The 16,404-nt window shown below is 37.1% G+C and overlaps 1 long non-coding RNA gene across 1 annotated transcript in view; it reads right to left on the bottom strand.

Annotated features, from left to right (window-relative positions):
- The window catches only part of LOC138743898 (uncharacterized), a 46,466-nt gene extending 31,201 nt beyond the window's left edge, over positions 1–15,265 (bottom strand). The window contains exons 1-3 of the long non-coding RNA XR_011345102.1: positions 15,218–15,265; positions 3,827–3,939; positions 2,465–2,611 (exon numbers count right to left, since the gene is read on the bottom strand). This is a non-coding gene — a long non-coding RNA (uncharacterized lncRNA). The remainder of the gene's footprint in view (positions 1–2,464; positions 2,612–3,826; positions 3,940–15,217) is intronic.
- Between the last annotated feature and the right edge of the window lie 1,139 nt (positions 15,266–16,404).

The following is a 16,404-nucleotide window of genomic DNA, read 5'->3' as shown; positions in this document are numbered from 1 at the left end:
AAATAAAGGGGAAAACAAGTGAATAATATAAATTTGTATTTTCACAAGGCTTTTGTTAAATAACAAGAGTTGTTAAGAAAAAGAAGAGATCATGGTATTGAGGTATAATCTACTGGCATGGATTGAGGAATATGTAACAGATGGAAAATGAACAAAATAAGATTTGTTTTGTATTGGGAGGGTATAACTAGAGCCAGCCACAAAGATTACGGCTGGGCTCCAGTTATTCAAAATATGAGGATATTGTAAGGTAAAACATCATGAGATGGGAATGTGTAAGGAGTTACCCTGTACAGGGTTGTAACAAGATGTGAATGCATCCTTGTACTTACAAGATAAGAGAGACATTGATGGATTGAGAGGCAGGAAGCTAGCAGGGAAAGGATAGCAACAGTTTTAGTCATTGGACAAGTAATGATATGATGATGTTCTAAGCACGTATCCAAGGGTATAAAAAATCACCATTTTGCTGATAACGGCAGAATGCATTCTCCGACTAACATTGTTAGTCGCAAGTGTTACAATCCGGTAATAAAGAACAAAGAACCCTGATTTCGACTCAGTCTGGTGTTTGTCTCACTCATTCATGAACAAAGCAGACCTAACAATACCCACATGAAATATACTGTATCCAAGTTTGCTGGATAGAGGCTTGAGATTCAAAGAAGATTGAGGAGGACTTCAAGGGGTTAGAGACACACCAAATGGATCGACAAGGGCATGCAGATGAAATATTAGAATGTAGAACACTACATTAAGGTGTAGCTCATTAATGACTTCAACTGCTATGCTATTGAGACTGCCACCCATCCAGAGCTTGAGCATAAAGATAGTTCAACACAAAACTCAAAAAACCAAAAATGCAAAGGATAAAATAAATAATAGCTGCTGTTCCCTTTTGAAATCCTTCAAAACAGCATATTCTCTTTACCAGTTTTCCATGTATAGTGATATTTGATTTTCACTCATAAAAAATTACTTTGTGTCAGTACATTTTCTGTATATTCCTTCACCATCCAAATAGTAATCAGTAGCCAAACAGTTTGGAATCTGGACCATTGATTTAAGGGACACATTTAAAACAACAATGAAAAATTGTGGTAAAGTAATAGGTTAATTTTACTTGTCCATACATGCCAATACCATGTTTTATTTTCCCACACACTAGGTATATGGAACAAGTTATCAGATGAAGTGGCAGATGCATGTATAATTACAACATTTAAAATACATTTGGACAGATACATGAATCAGAAAGGTTCACAGGGATATGGGGTAAACAAAGGGCAACAGGACTAGCTCAGATAGACAATTTGGCTGGCATGGCCAAGTTGGGCCAAAGGCTCTGTTTTCACACTGTAAAGTTCTATGACTATTTAGTTAGTAATCTTCTGATATCATCCTTCACTGTCTTACAATTTATTTGGCCATTTCAAGTGTTTATCAAAGTCATATTGCCCTTGATGTTTGCATTCCTAACAGAAATGTATTTGTATTTATATTGCAAAAGTTACTAATACTTCCAGGGCCACATCAGTCAAATACACCCATTTCACAATCAAATTATCATTATGTTCATTCAGTAAAACCTGAAAGTCTGCAGACTCTGTGATTGAAGTAAAAACACAAAGCTGGAGAAACGTAACAGGTCAAACTGTGTACTTTTCATACCTTGATGAAGGGCTCAAGCCCAAAACATTGGTTCTCCATCTTTATCTTTGCTATATAAAGTACACGGTTTGACCTGCAGAGTTTCTCCATTTATGTTCATTCAGTTGCTTTTGAAATGCTAAAAAAAGATTGAATTTTGTCTTCTACATTTTTATTAACTTTCCCATATTTTTCACACTAAAAGAAAATGTAATTGTTGGAACTGATAAGTGATCTTGCACATTGACTTAAATACCAGGAAAACTGAGGAATTTTAAATATTAGAGTGCATTCAAGATACTTGGCACAATTCAATAATTAATAAAATGGGGAAATAATTTTAAAGTAACATTAATGAATACCTGTTCCTGATACCTTTGGAGCTTTAAGTGATTTGAGTTTTTAAATTTCTGTTTCAAATGATGGTGTGGTTATGAAAGTTTCAGTGACATAAATAAATTATTTTCATTTTTTTTTACAACCGTCAGATTATTTTGCAAAAGTAATAATACACTGACATTTTCAGCCACACTGGAGTGTCTAAATGTTTAAGATCTGCCAGAGATTATGTCAAAAAAAATCATCAAAAGCCTCTTCAGAAATTTTTACCTGAAGCCAGATCAAAGGTGAATGTCTAGAAGCTAGCAATACCAACACAGTGAAAGGTAACCCTATACTCCTGCCTGGCTATAGATTTGGTCATGTTACACAATCACTCCATTTAACTTTTATTTATTGCCTCAAACCTCTCATCCACTGTAAAAGGAAGGTTTAAAGAATCATTTTGCTGTAGTGTAAAGGATGCAGGTTTTACCCTCTTGAAGCTTTTCATAAATCTTCTGATATTTCTGACAGTGGCCACTTGTTCTGTGGCATCCTGCAGCCTTGTCCAATGGTCATCTCATTGTATCTGACTTGATTTGCAACCTCCTCTTTTAAAGAATGATACTTCTGAAGCAGTCTGATAAATATTAGAAAGTGAGTCAATAATTGATCAGAAAAATCACTAATTTCATGTATTTCACTACTTATTCTGCTTCAGAAGTGTTTTATTATCTCAGATGTTCATTCTGATGATGAAAATGTCATAAGTGCTGAACATGGCTAATGATGTGCACGGTCATGTCCTCACAACATATTCCTGAAAGCACCAGTGCTGGTATCAAATCACATTCACAAATTTCACTTTATAAAATTAACCTTCATTGTTCTACTCTGCTTAGCAGCTTTTAATTCTTGTCATGTTCTTCTGTAGTAATTCCATCACTGATTCTATAATAATCTCCCCTTTTGTTTAGTGTCACTGTTTGCTCACTCAATAATATGACCTTCAAACCAAGGATATGAACGAACATCAAACTTAGCGAGTCAGACATGGTCATTTTAATTACTAGGATTTATTTGTATATTGTCTCAAATTTAGGAGGTGCACCTAAACTTAGAAAGCTGGCTGCTTATCTGCTTGTGATTTTCCAATAATCCCCTGATTCTGGGATCCTTATGAACTTCAGCAGCTAAAGTAAATGTATTGCATTTCATGGGTACCTGCTGAATCTGTTAGACCATGGATTAAACCTAGCAACGTCATTTCAAAGTAAAACAACAAACACAAGGGACAAATGTTAGTCATTCAGATTTCTTAATGTAGTTTGTTATATTCTTTCAAGTGATTTATTTTTTTAATTTTAGAATTTATTTTTATATTTTAAATAGTAGTTAATTATTTTTTGTTAAATCTTAGGCGTTCATCTGTATTGACAAGTTTGATAGTCAACAAAGCTAGCTGTGAACATTTTATTTTCAATTGTTTCATGTGTGGTACATGTTCTGGACCAGTTCCCTTCTCCCCAAGCCCCGGTAATGAATTGCATCCCAGAAAGCTCTCCTGCAATTCAGGAGCTCATCATTTAGCTACTGGTTTACCAGCACGTTGACAGCCACGACTGTGAATGGCAAGTCAGAGCCATCACACAGAATAATGATAGCACCAGTAATAACTCAGAGTTATTACAAAATAAGACATTTACGTTGTCGAGCAATTATTTCCCAGATATGGTCATGCCACAGAAAAAAAAAATTAAAAAGCACCAAATGCAATTAGTCAACCAAAACGGAATGAACATATGAAATATGCCAATGGTCAAAATATTACAACACAAGGACTGCTTCTGTTTACCTTCTGTTCTCTTCAGATTTCTCATGCACCATCTTATTGAGAGAAAATGTGATCTTGCATTTTTTTTTCAATTCAACCAGTAATTGTTGTAAGTGAATTTGGTCTTGTTCTTTCTGGAAACAAACATAATTTTTTTTGTCTACATTATTGGGGGGGGGGGGGGAAATGACACAAAATATCTACTGTACAGGACCTTTCAGCCCTCATCAAAACTGTGAACATGAAATCAGAATAGTCAGGTCAATATCATAAAGTCAACAGTTTGACCTGCTGAGTTTCTCCAGCATTTGTCTTTGTACTTCAACCACAGTGTCTGCCGACTTTTGTGTTTTACTTTAGATTCCGGAATCATTCCTGCCAGAAAGATAAAAAGAAATACCACCTTTTTGGAGAGAGTTGTCATTTTCTCTCATTTGTACAAAACAATATGTTGTTTAATTTTATAGATAAAATATTTGTCCTGCGTCTATATTATTTGTCTGGTTGTGCATCCGCATGCTTTGCATCAAGGACCGGAGAATGCTGTTTGATTGGGTTGTATTTGTACAATCAGATGACAATAAATCTGACTTGACAATGGACTTAAAATTGTGCCGTAAAGTGTTGAGAGGAACAAGTTTTAATTTCAAGATTCCTTTATTGTCATGTAATAGTACAGAACATGCAAAATTACACGAAATTGCCTTCTGCCTCCCATAAAGCAGACACGGAGTCACCATTAGTGATGCCTGGCACCCCTTACAGTAAGAGGGAAAGAGAAGCAAATGAGAGGTCCTGTCAGAGTCACTGAGTGTCCACAGATTTGCATCCATCACTTCCACATCCTCTGCAACCGCACCAATAACTGTTCACTCAATTGGCAACCCAAGGTCTAGATACAAACCTCTCATACAATATGGAAGCCTTCAGAGCCTGATGACCTTTCTTGCCCTCAGAAACCCCCTCTAATTACTTTCTTACTTATCCTCAGATACCTGTACCTACACATTTTTCACTTTCTCAAAGTCATAGTTTAGAATCTTGCATAGTGCTTTGCATTTTGTATAAAGAGTTCCTTACTTGGCTTTTTGCACTTTGGCTTCTTGGCTTCTTGGTTCCTATAATAGTTCTCAACTCTTTCAAGTTACTTGCTTCACTGCTAGCTTAATCTCAGAGTCTGATCTTTCTTTTATAAGAAAAACTATCAGCGACATTACGTTGCAGAGGGCCTGAAACCCCTCAATCACCGTGAAACTTATGAAAAAGTAATATCCTCACATCATGAAAGATGTTGGCAGTTTCTTAAAATACTAAATTTAAAATATACACTTTGAAGACAAAAAAAATCAAATGGGAGATTTTTAATAAATGCTACCATTCTTAAATAGTTATGTACTGTGCTATGGTTTTACAATGCCGAATCAAAATGCTTTTGAAAGTTAAAAGTTTAAGACTGGAGTTGTGACTTATTTTGGTTTGTTTGTGGGTATATTTCATGTCTCGCCGCAACATATCCTGCCTGTCATGACACAGAATTGTTGTCAATGGCAGGGCCTTATTGCAGCTAACCTTCCCTGCGGCTTCTACAAATTCCTACTCTGTTACCCAAACAACTTGATTTTTTTTAGACCTTGACTTCAGCACAAGACAATAGTGCTCGTAGCTGACCACAAAAACCACTCCAATGCCATCGGAAGCCTGCGAATTGTTGGCATTCAAATTCATCTTCAATTTTAAAATGTTATCTTGTTTTACCACAATTTACGAAAGTAGAGCATTCCTATGAAACCTTTTGTAAGCTGAAATGACATAAAGCGAAGACACATTCGCCACTTTTGAAGTGAAAACCCATTCAATTTTTTTTTCGGAAAGTGAACACAGGTTTCTTCGTAGAGGCAAATTTGCATAAAGTGAGTACAGTATTCATAAAGCGGGGTATACCCTTATTTCATTTTACACCACATTTGGCTTGCCTTTAATGTTTTCCATTTCAAATTTTTCCCACAATTATTTCTGCATAGTGTTAGGATAGCATGTACCCAATTGCAGTTTCTGTGAGATCATCAATTGGGTATCCAAAGGGAACCTGCAAAATTGAGGCAGATCATTATATAAATTACAGTCTATGTTGATCAGATTATTTTAGACCAGGAAAATCCAGAGCCTCAGCAGAGCAGTGGTCATTATTACATATATAAAAAACAAAAGGACATTCATTCATTTAATACCTTATAAATTATTTAAAAGTACCTTACAGCCAAAAAATACTTTTAATGTCTCAATTGTGAAGAAAGATACAAAACAGCCAAACTGCTCACAGGAAGGTTCCACCATGAGCAATGTGACAACCTGTTTTTTTTAAATTTTAAAATCTTCAGAAATGTATAATTGATCAATATTTGCAAGGTTAATTTTTCACTTTGGTTTGCAAAAGAGAGTTGCTGAGAAATTGGAAATCCTTATAAATGCTAACCATGGAAAATTGCATTTTACTCAGAGCATACCGTGACAGCAATTATTTTCAGATGAAATCATGCCAATTGCAAAATTGGGCTCTGCTATTCCATGTGTCATCACTTGTTTTCCCATCATTGATCATGCACTGTTTGACTTAAATTGCAGTTGAAAGTTGCATTCTGCATTTGTCATGGAATAGACTCAATGGAATTAAGAATGCACATTGCAAGCTTTTTGCCTTTTGCATTATTTGAAGGGACAAAGCTGACACTGGAGACCTAACTGGCAGCCTCAGAGCTAACAGTAGCACGCTCAGATACCTTCCACACGTGAGAGTGTGTGTTTTCAGCACTTGGCTGCTCAAAAACTCATTGCATCACAGAAGTGAGATTGATGGTATTACTGGAGATGTCACATTGGCCAACACTGGACACTCAGAGGTTAGGTCAGGAAACTGAGCACACGAGGCAAAGCATTCTCAATAGTGAATAGGCTACTACCAAGGAGTTTTCACATACACCTCATCTTACCATAAGACATAGGAGAATTTGATCATTCTGCCCATCGAGTCTACACCGCCATTTGAATCATGACTGATACACTTTTCCTCTCAACACAATTCTCCTGCCTTCTCCTTGTAACCTTTCAATTTTTTACTAATCAGGAACCTATCAACCTCTGCTGTGAATGTGCCCCATGTGGGAACAAATTCCACACATTCACCACTCTCTGGTCGATGAAATTTCATCTAATTTCTGCTCTAAGGGGTCATTCTATCAATCTAAGGCTGTGCCCTCTGGTCATGGACTTTCCCATGACTGGAAATATCCTCTGAACATCCACTCCATCCAGACATTTCAATATTCATTAACATTCAATGAGATTCCTCTTCATCCCTCTGAATACAGGCCCAGAACTGTCAAATGCACCTCATACATTAATCCTATGATCATTCTCGTATACTACCTCTGGATCTTCTCCAATGCCAGCATATCTTTGCTTAGGGAAAACTCTGAAGAGAGTTCATGGGATTCTTTCTCACTCCTCCCCATCTGTAATCTCTGCTGCTCTCAATCAAGCCTGAAATGTCAGCTATGTATTTTTATCTTTGCTATATAAAGGACAGGCTGAGTTTCTCCAGCATTGTGCTTTTACTTTTTTTATCTCTCCTGAGATATAGAGTTCAAATTGCTCATGTTAGATATAGGGCCAAACACTGCTTACTTGAGCCTCTTTGATGAGCAATGCATTTTTGGACTCAGGAATTACCTTCAGCCAAGCTATGGCGCCTGAACTGCTTACTTCCTGAAGATTAATGTCTAATTTCCTTATCATTTGATCTTTCCAAGCAACTCTTTGCTGCTCATCTCTACATTGGAGGGATCAACCAAACTCTGCTCCAGCGGGAATTATTTCATCGTGTTTGATTTCAGTAATAAGGCATTTCATTAACTGGGTTCTGGTGGCTTCCCACAAACACAGAAAGCAATTGAACTGCACTCGTATTTCTATAACTGAAATAAAAGTATACAAGGTAAGAGAGGCATAGATAGGGTAGATATCAACATCTTGTTCCAATGGTAGAGAAAGGAGTGTTCATTGTGGTTTAATGTCTCCTCAAAAGCAACATAAGATTGATTGATTTCATTATCTATATGCCACCAACTTTTGATGTATACTACTGTATTGCCTTGGATTATAAATAAAATATCGATGAAAATAAATTAATTACGTATTTTATTTATTGTGAGTGCAGAGGCCCAATTTTTTTTCTGGAATAATGTAGCTCACTGTTCATCCTGTTAGAGGAGCAGCATTTGTTCCTATAATTTCGGAAAAATGCCAGAGACAGAGGCTACTTTGTAACTCAGAATGCCACCTACTCAAATGCAGTTAGACATTGGCAAAACATAAATGGTGCTAATCCCTAAGTGCTTGAGAAGTTGATGGTGAGCTGCCTTTTTAAACTTAATTGAGAGATACAGCCCTTCTGGCCCACAACCCCATGCTTCCCAAATTTGACCAATTGAGTTACTAACCCCATACGTTTTCTTGGAATACTGCAGTCATTGTGGTGAAAGTACTCCTAAGTACCTATCATGTAGTGAATTGGAGGATTTTGTTCCAGTGATTATAAAGGAATGGCAATATTCTTCCCAAGTCACAATGATAAGTTGGAACATACAGGTGGTGGTGTACCTCTTGTCCTTTTTGTTAAAAGTTGCTGATTTGGGAGGTGCTATTGGTGTAAGTGAACAAGTATCCATAGAACACTCTTCTGTAAATAGTACTACCTGCAGGCACTGTGTGTCACTGGTGGAGAGTATTACATGTTTAGGCAGGTTAATGGGATGCCATCCAAGCCAGCTGTTTCATCCAGGCTATTCCCTCATTCCTATCCAACTTCGGTCCTACAAGTTTGGCATTTTGGGGCATCGAGAGGTGAGTTGCTTGTCATTGCACATCCAGCCTCTTATATGCTCTTTTAGCCACCGTATCTACACGGGTGCCCTAAATGAATTTCTACCAGTGACGATCCTTGGGATATTGGTGGTGGGAGACTTTGTGATTGTCGTTTAATCAAATATCTCAAGTAAATGATAAATTCTCTCAGGATGGAGATAAATACTTAATTCCCGCATCAACACATTTCAGAGTGTTTTCTCTGAGCCAAGTCTCCTTCAAAATCTGCAATCGTCAGCAAATGTTCCCCTGACCTTACGATGGAAGAAAGGTCACTGCAGAAGCTGTTGAAGAGTGATGGTCCCAGACATTGCTCTGAGGAACTGCAGTGATATCCTGAGGATGGTTTAATTGGCCTTTAACAACAACTATCTTCCTTTGGGAACGATTAATCTCCTGTCTCTTTAACGCTGATTATCTTCAATTTGACCAGAGGACCTTCAATTTGATCAAATTCTGCCTTGGTGTTGAGAGCAGTCACTTTTAACTCTCCTCTAGAATTCTTTCTTTTTCAATTTTTTAAATTAATCATATTATAGGTAAACAATACATGAGGAGAATAGGAGTATATAATCAAGAAGAAAAAAAATATCATTATATGACATCATATAACATATTACACCAAAATTAGCAAATATGTTTTCATCTCCTCAAATTAAGTCTTCAAATAAAAAAGTAAAAAAGTTATTATGTAAAACCTGACCTAATTTAAGAAAAAAAGGCTGGTCAGCCTGAGAATTAAGCATCTGGTCTTCCCCAACAAAGAGAAAAGAAATAAAATTAAATATAGTCCGGAAGAGAAAATAATTATACAAACTAAGTCATGTGGAGTTATAAAAGGTCGCCAAGTCTCTTCAAATTTAACAGAAATCAAATGCACGACTCCTAACTTTCTCTAAATTTAAACATGACATAATTTGAGAGAACCATTGAGTTAAAGTAGGTGGATTAGAAACTTTTCATTTAAATACAATAGCTCTTCTAGCCAACAACATAGCAAAAGTTACAACCCAATGAATGGAAGTGAGAACTCATCCCACTTCTGGAACTATTATTCCAAAAATAACAGTTAATGGGTTAGGTTGCAAACTAATATCCAGTATAGCTGACAAAATCTTTAAAATATTTATTCAGTACCTCTCCAACATAGGGCATGACCAAAACATACGAGTTAGAGAAGCCACTTCTGATTTACATAGATCACAAATAGGGCTAACCTTAGAAAAAGTACAGGCCAATTGTCTTTCGACATAGGAGCCCAATGTACCACTTTAAACTGAATCAAAGAATGATAAGCACATATTGAAGAGATATTAACCAATCCAAAAATCTTCTCCACGATTCCTCTGAAAGATGTAACTGAAGTTTTCCTCTAGAATTCAAAGTCCAAATATGAACGGAGGGAGAAATAAGATCTGGAGCCAAATAGGTTCATTGAAACTCAAATTGGGCATCAGTGAATAGAAGTAAAAGCACACAATGCCAGAGAAACTCAGCAAATCAAACAGTGTCCTTTATATAACAAAGGTAAAAATACATAAGCAACATTTCGGGCTTGAGCCCCTCATCGAGGTATGGAAAAAGGACGCCTGTCAACATTTTTTTCATACCTTGATGAAGGGCTCAAGCCCAAACCGTCGGTCATGTATTTTTAACTTTGGATATAAAGGACACTGACCTGCTGAGTTTCTCCAGCATTCTGTGTTTTTACTTCAACCATGGTGTCTACAGATTTTCGTGTTTTACTTATCAGTGAGTAATTGTCACTTGATAGCACTGGCAATTGTGGTTTTGGATATTTTGTTGATTATTAGAGTAGAGTGATTTGGCAATCATTAATTTATTGAATCTAGAAAATTTCCAATAGAAGGCAGAATAGATCCAGTCTGGTTTAATACTGCAGTTAGTCAATTCTCAATCCAGTCAATTGAGGGAAAATGTCGTTAACAATGTAATAAATTAGTTTATACTTAACAGCAATCTATTCAATGAGGACCAAGTTTGAGTTTTCCCAAAACCAACTAACTCTAGCCCTCACCACTGATCTAAGTGTGGCCTAAGACCTAAGTTCCACAAGTTTCATAAAAATTATTGTCCTTGAAATCAAAGTAGCATTTATCAAGAAGGGACTTGATGAGAAACTTGAATAAAGAATGAAACCAGTGGTTGGTGGAGATCGATCACCTAGCCCCAAAGTATCACTGGAGGAGTACATCAAGGCTCAGCCACCCTCATTCAGAAACCTTCTCTCAATCACTATTGACATTTCTACTGACTTCCACTGGCTCTTCATAACTAGGAAATTACCTTTAAGGGTGCATGCAGGGAAATCCATGCTAGGAGACATAGAAAGTCCTGGTACTCTCACCAGTTTGTTTTCAATGTTCAGATTGCGGTCCACAATATACTTCATACTGTCTGTAAAAACCATCGGTGGCTTTAAGACTGCCACCTTGACAAGCGCAGGGTCTGTGAGTGACTGCTCGCTGATTAATAGCAATTGCCAATAGAAGTTTGCTGATCCAGCCTTGACAGGCCCTTGGAATAAAAAGTCATGCTGTGCAAGCTCTTCAGTGTGACAGTGTGCTCAGTTCCTCACTCATAAGGTTATCAAAAGTACCTAGTGACGCCATAAACAACTTTTAGAGGAGTTTCTTAATGATCATTCCTGGAATCTACAATAGTATGTTATCTGCCCCATTTCAGGGTAAATATTGCCCCAATTGATATATTTTGGGGGAAGAAAGCTACTTTTTGTTCACCTAGTTTCTCACTCCTATATGATCTCTGCCTTTAGAAACTTGATTGGCTCCACAATTATACACTTAGTGGAGTTTACCAACTGCCTCTTTAAAATGAGGCTAAAGCATCATCAGTACTCTGGTACTCAGCTCTCTCATTTAATAGGCCATCCATTATTTACAACATAACATGCCAAAAAGTGTAAGGAGAGTGTTTGCCCATGGGCCTTCAGCAAAAAGAAAATCAAGAGGCAAAACAGCAGGAGGTACATGACAAAGAAAACATCCAGGGCATTCACTATAGGTGCAAGTGGAAGAACCTCATGGCAGGCAGCACCAAATTGATGAGCTGAAAACACTGTTAGGAACACATCTAACAGACCACAGACTTTCAGGATATAAAAGATACTACTGGTAGATTTCTGGTGGAAAAGTCTTAATATTATAATTGTGGGGTAGTTAATCGTGAGCCTTGTTACATTATAACTCCCTAAATAAGTATGCTTTCAGATAACTGCACTCCTTTCTCCTATTCTCCAATCCTTTATCGTGAGGGGTAGACATCCTCAAAGCATGCCCATTCTGCTCACTCCCCCTGCAGCTCTACTTGGATGTGCGCATTTCTTCTGAGTGTGTCCCTTGCCTGAAGAACTCACATAATGAAAAATGTATACTGTCAAAATCCTTTAAAAGACCAGAAATATCTGCAGGCTTTGAAGTAAAAACAACTTTGAAGTTTCCCTACTGGTTAGATTCACAATAATTGAACCAAAATACATTACAAAATCTTCCAATGTATTACCTGAGAGCAATTGGGAATCTTTTTTTAATACAATAGAAATGGTTATCTCTTAAAAATTCAGACATTATTCCTTATTAGCCAAAATGATAAGGATGTATCTGGTCATTCATTTGGTGCAACGGTTTGAATGATCCAACAAGAAAAGACTTCAAAATGAAAACAAAGTACTAAAAATCTAAAATAAAAACAAATATAATGAGAAATGCTGAGCAGGGCCAGACATGTTTATTAAAAAAGTAGTTACCATTTCAGGTTAGTCGGAAGTAAAACACAAAAGTCTGTAGACACCATGGTTGAAGTAAAAACGCGATGCTGGGGAAACACAGCTGGTCAGTCAGTGTACTTCACATAGCAAAGATAAAGATGCATAACCAACGTTTTGAGCTCGAGTCCTTCATCAAGGTATGAAAAACTGTCAGCAAGCGTCCAAACAAAATGGTAGGGTGGGAGGAGTGATGGGAGGAACACGGTCCCAGAGGCAGCAGGTGGATAAAGGAGCGAGGGCACAAGAGCATGCAGGGAGAGGAGGGATGGCTCAGTGAAGAGGGAGGAGAGCTGAGGAGAAAAAAGACAAGGGGAAAGGGAAGGGAGGGAGAATGGAGAATAGGTTAGCAGAAACCCAAGAAGTCGATGTTAATGGCATCCGGTTGGAGAGGGCCCAGACAGAAAATTTATGGGTGGTCTTGGTGGGATAGTAGATGAGGCCATTGACAAGCATGTGAGTATGGGAGTGGCCACTGGGAGATCCCTGTGACTGAAACAGACAGAGGGAAGGTGCTCAGCAAAGCGATCTCCCAGTCTGAACCCAGTCTCTCCATGTGGAGAAGGCCACAAAGGGAGATATCACTCCCGCAGATACACAAGTATTGTTTCACTTGAAAGATCTATTGGGGCTTTGAATTGTAATGAGGGAAGAGGTGTGGGTACTTCCTGCGGCCACAGGGGAAGGTGTTGGGGGGTAGGTGCAATTGGTGGGGAGGGATGACTGAACAAGGGAAACACGGAAGAAGTGGTTCCTTCAGAAGGCAGAGAGGGGAGGAGAGCGGAAGATATAACTGGGAGTGGGATCACGTCATATGCGCCAAAAATTATGGAGGATAATGTGTTGGATGCAGAGGCTGGTGGGGTGGTAGGTAAGGACAAGGGGAATCCTAAGTTTGTTGTGTCTGACGGCTGAGGGGGCCAGGGCAGATGACCGGGAAATGGAGGAGATGTGGATGGGCTGAGTTGATGGTCGTGGAGGGGAAGCCACTTTTGTGGAAGAAGGTGGACATTTCAGATTTCACACCACTTTTTCTTCGACCCAGGATAATTATAAAAGAAATATGTTTCAAGTTGCAGAGAAGGGGGAAAGATGTGGATAGAACAAATGGACTATCTGTGGCAGGGTGGAGATCAATAGAAATAGAATGGTAAATTGTGGTGGCTAACTTAGGACTATTTAGCTAATTTATCTGGAGGAGGTATAAATAAAGAAGAATGAGTGAAGGCAGAGAAGGGAGAAGTAAAAAGCAATATTTGTAAGATATAGATATCTGCAGTTGCTAGAAATCTGAAATAAAAGAGACTACCCTCCTACCATCAAGCCAATTCTGATCTAATTGGCTAGCTCACCCTTGATCTAATTCAATCTTGTCTTCCAGACTTTGTCAATGGGCTTGCTAAAGTTCACACAGTCCATGACTCAGTCTCACAATTTTTTCATCACCCCTTCAAAAACTCAATCCAATCCGTGAGACATTATTTCCCATGAACAAAGCTATGCAATCTATCCCCAAGTTTAAGTGGTATTCCTCAGCATTTAAAAGATATTTAGACAGGGACATGATTAGAAAAGGTTTAGAGAGATGTGAGCCAAATGCAGACAAATGAAGGCACTAATGTACATAGTCAAGTTGAGGCAAAGGGCTTATTTCCATACTGTCAAACTCTGGCACTATGGCTCTAGATAGTGAGAAGTGTGTGCATTTGTGCATATTTATGCCTCATGTTATTTCCAAAACATTTTCTGAACACGATCACAAATGTTTTTTAATGAATTAGAACAGGTTTAAAGGTTTCTAGCTGCAAATGTAAAACAAGCAACCATTATGTAACAATGGAATTTCAAACCATTGTAACAATGGCCATCTGTATTAAACTCACATAACATAATGAACCACGTACATCAAGTGGTCAAAAATCATTAATCATACAAGGAAATACTTCATGAATCAATAATTTTAGAAATGTGCGTACACTGATGAATAAAATTAATACTCCTGACATCATTGTTCTGGGAGCTAAAAATCGAGATTATTGACCAGAGATTTAACACCAAACAATAACTTAAATTCTTGGTTATTAAAATAATTACATGAATATATTTTGTCCTTGAATTATGTATAAACAAATTTAGAAGCTGAGAAATAAAAAAAAATATACAACTGATGCTTAATCAACTGCCTTGAAAAATACCCCCAGAAACTTATTATGCATCAATCCATATTACAAATTGGTTTTATACTATTTTGTTAATTTTACCAGAACTGCATCTTTTTAACATCAAAGTCAAAGAAAAATATTAAATAAGGAAGCTAAGAATGCATTACTATGTTATTACTTCATAATTAAGCTTGTTCAGAATATAAATACATAGCTATCACAAAGCTACATGGTATTGCCTTTCCACCTTCCTTCTAGAATTTGGATTATGGAGACTCATTGGAAAATGTATTATGTGAAAATAAAATGTGCAGAATAGCTCACAAGCGAAAGAACATTGAAAACATCTCATAAAATCATTAAAAAAACACAAAATTCAAAACTACTTTCTATCAAGACAGTTAAATAACATGTTCAACTCAATAGTGTTTTTTGGGAGAGAGAAAAATAAACTTTCTATCAAATTTTTTTATTCATGAGCAAGGCTGAGTGATTAAATTGTTAAGTACTGCAATATGTACTTACATCTCTCTTAAATCATCTATTTTAGTACCGACAGCTTCTGCCTCTTCATTTCTGCAAATAATAGAAGAGATTATTTTGCATTGAGACTTATTTTAACAATTAACTTTATTACCTCAATTAAAGGTCAGAATGTGTATGCTCTTTGTTAATGCTCAAAACAAGAAAATTATTTTTATAGTCTATTTTAGGAGAATAGTCAATAGCATACTACAGTTAAAGAAGTAACTTAGAGGTACCTGAAGTAAAAAGAGAAAAGAAAAAACCTAGCAACTCAGGTCGAAAATGTTGGCTGCTTCTCGTTCCACAGATGCTGTCTGACTGGCTGAGTTTTTCTCCCCCAGTATTTTTTGGTTTTCCATTGGAAGTATCGACATTATTGCAATGTTGGAAACATGGCATTCCAATTTGTGTCTTGCTAACTCCCACAGGCAGCAATACAAGACTTAGAAAATCCGTCTTCATATTATTGATTAAACCAAAATACTAGACATCATTAAAAGGTCACTCTCTAATATTTCTGCCCAATGTTAGCAAAGAGAGGTCAGGTTCTCTAAATTCCATTTTCCCCCACGTACACTGAACCGCATATCACAGTTTACTGTATGAAACAGTTCTATTTTGCACATGCAGATCCTGAGAATTTTCAAGGTCACATTGCTGATAAAGCAAAGTTAAAATCCTTCCAGGCCACTTGTGTGCTGTGCACACATACAATACCTATTAAAGATGTGGATCTACCCCTTTATATATAAACCAATGTATAAAGACCCTTCCAAATATCACTGAAAGAAATGTTTCAGAAACAACATAGTTCATGGTAACAATGTAAATAGAATTGCACTCTAACTCATTACATCCCAGTTCCATCTCACTTCCCTCTCCCTAAACAGTCTCTAACAAGCACATTCACTTGATTAAAAAAGATCACTGTTATTGAATGAAATGAAGATAAATATTCGAAGTAGTTGAAAACCCCTAAATTACAAGAAATTACTGACCTGTAGTTAGAGTTCAGAAGGATTAAAGGTTACATTCTACACCTGATATCTATAATTCAACAAAATTCCTGCTACAGTTGGCATATATGCTTTTAAATTCTGTAACTGCATATTAAGTAGTATTTCATAATAACAGGGCGTGCTGCCTCAGAAAGAGGGAAAATCTGATACAATCTGAAATTCCATGTT

Source organism: Narcine bancroftii, chromosome 10, assembly GCF_036971445.1.
Source record: "Narcine bancroftii isolate sNarBan1 chromosome 10, sNarBan1.hap1, whole genome shotgun sequence".
Lineage (NCBI taxonomy): Eukaryota > Metazoa > Chordata > Chondrichthyes > Torpediniformes > Narcinidae > Narcine > Narcine bancroftii.
Note: the sequence above shows the minus strand (reverse complement) of the source record. Positions and strands in the feature narration are given on the sequence as shown.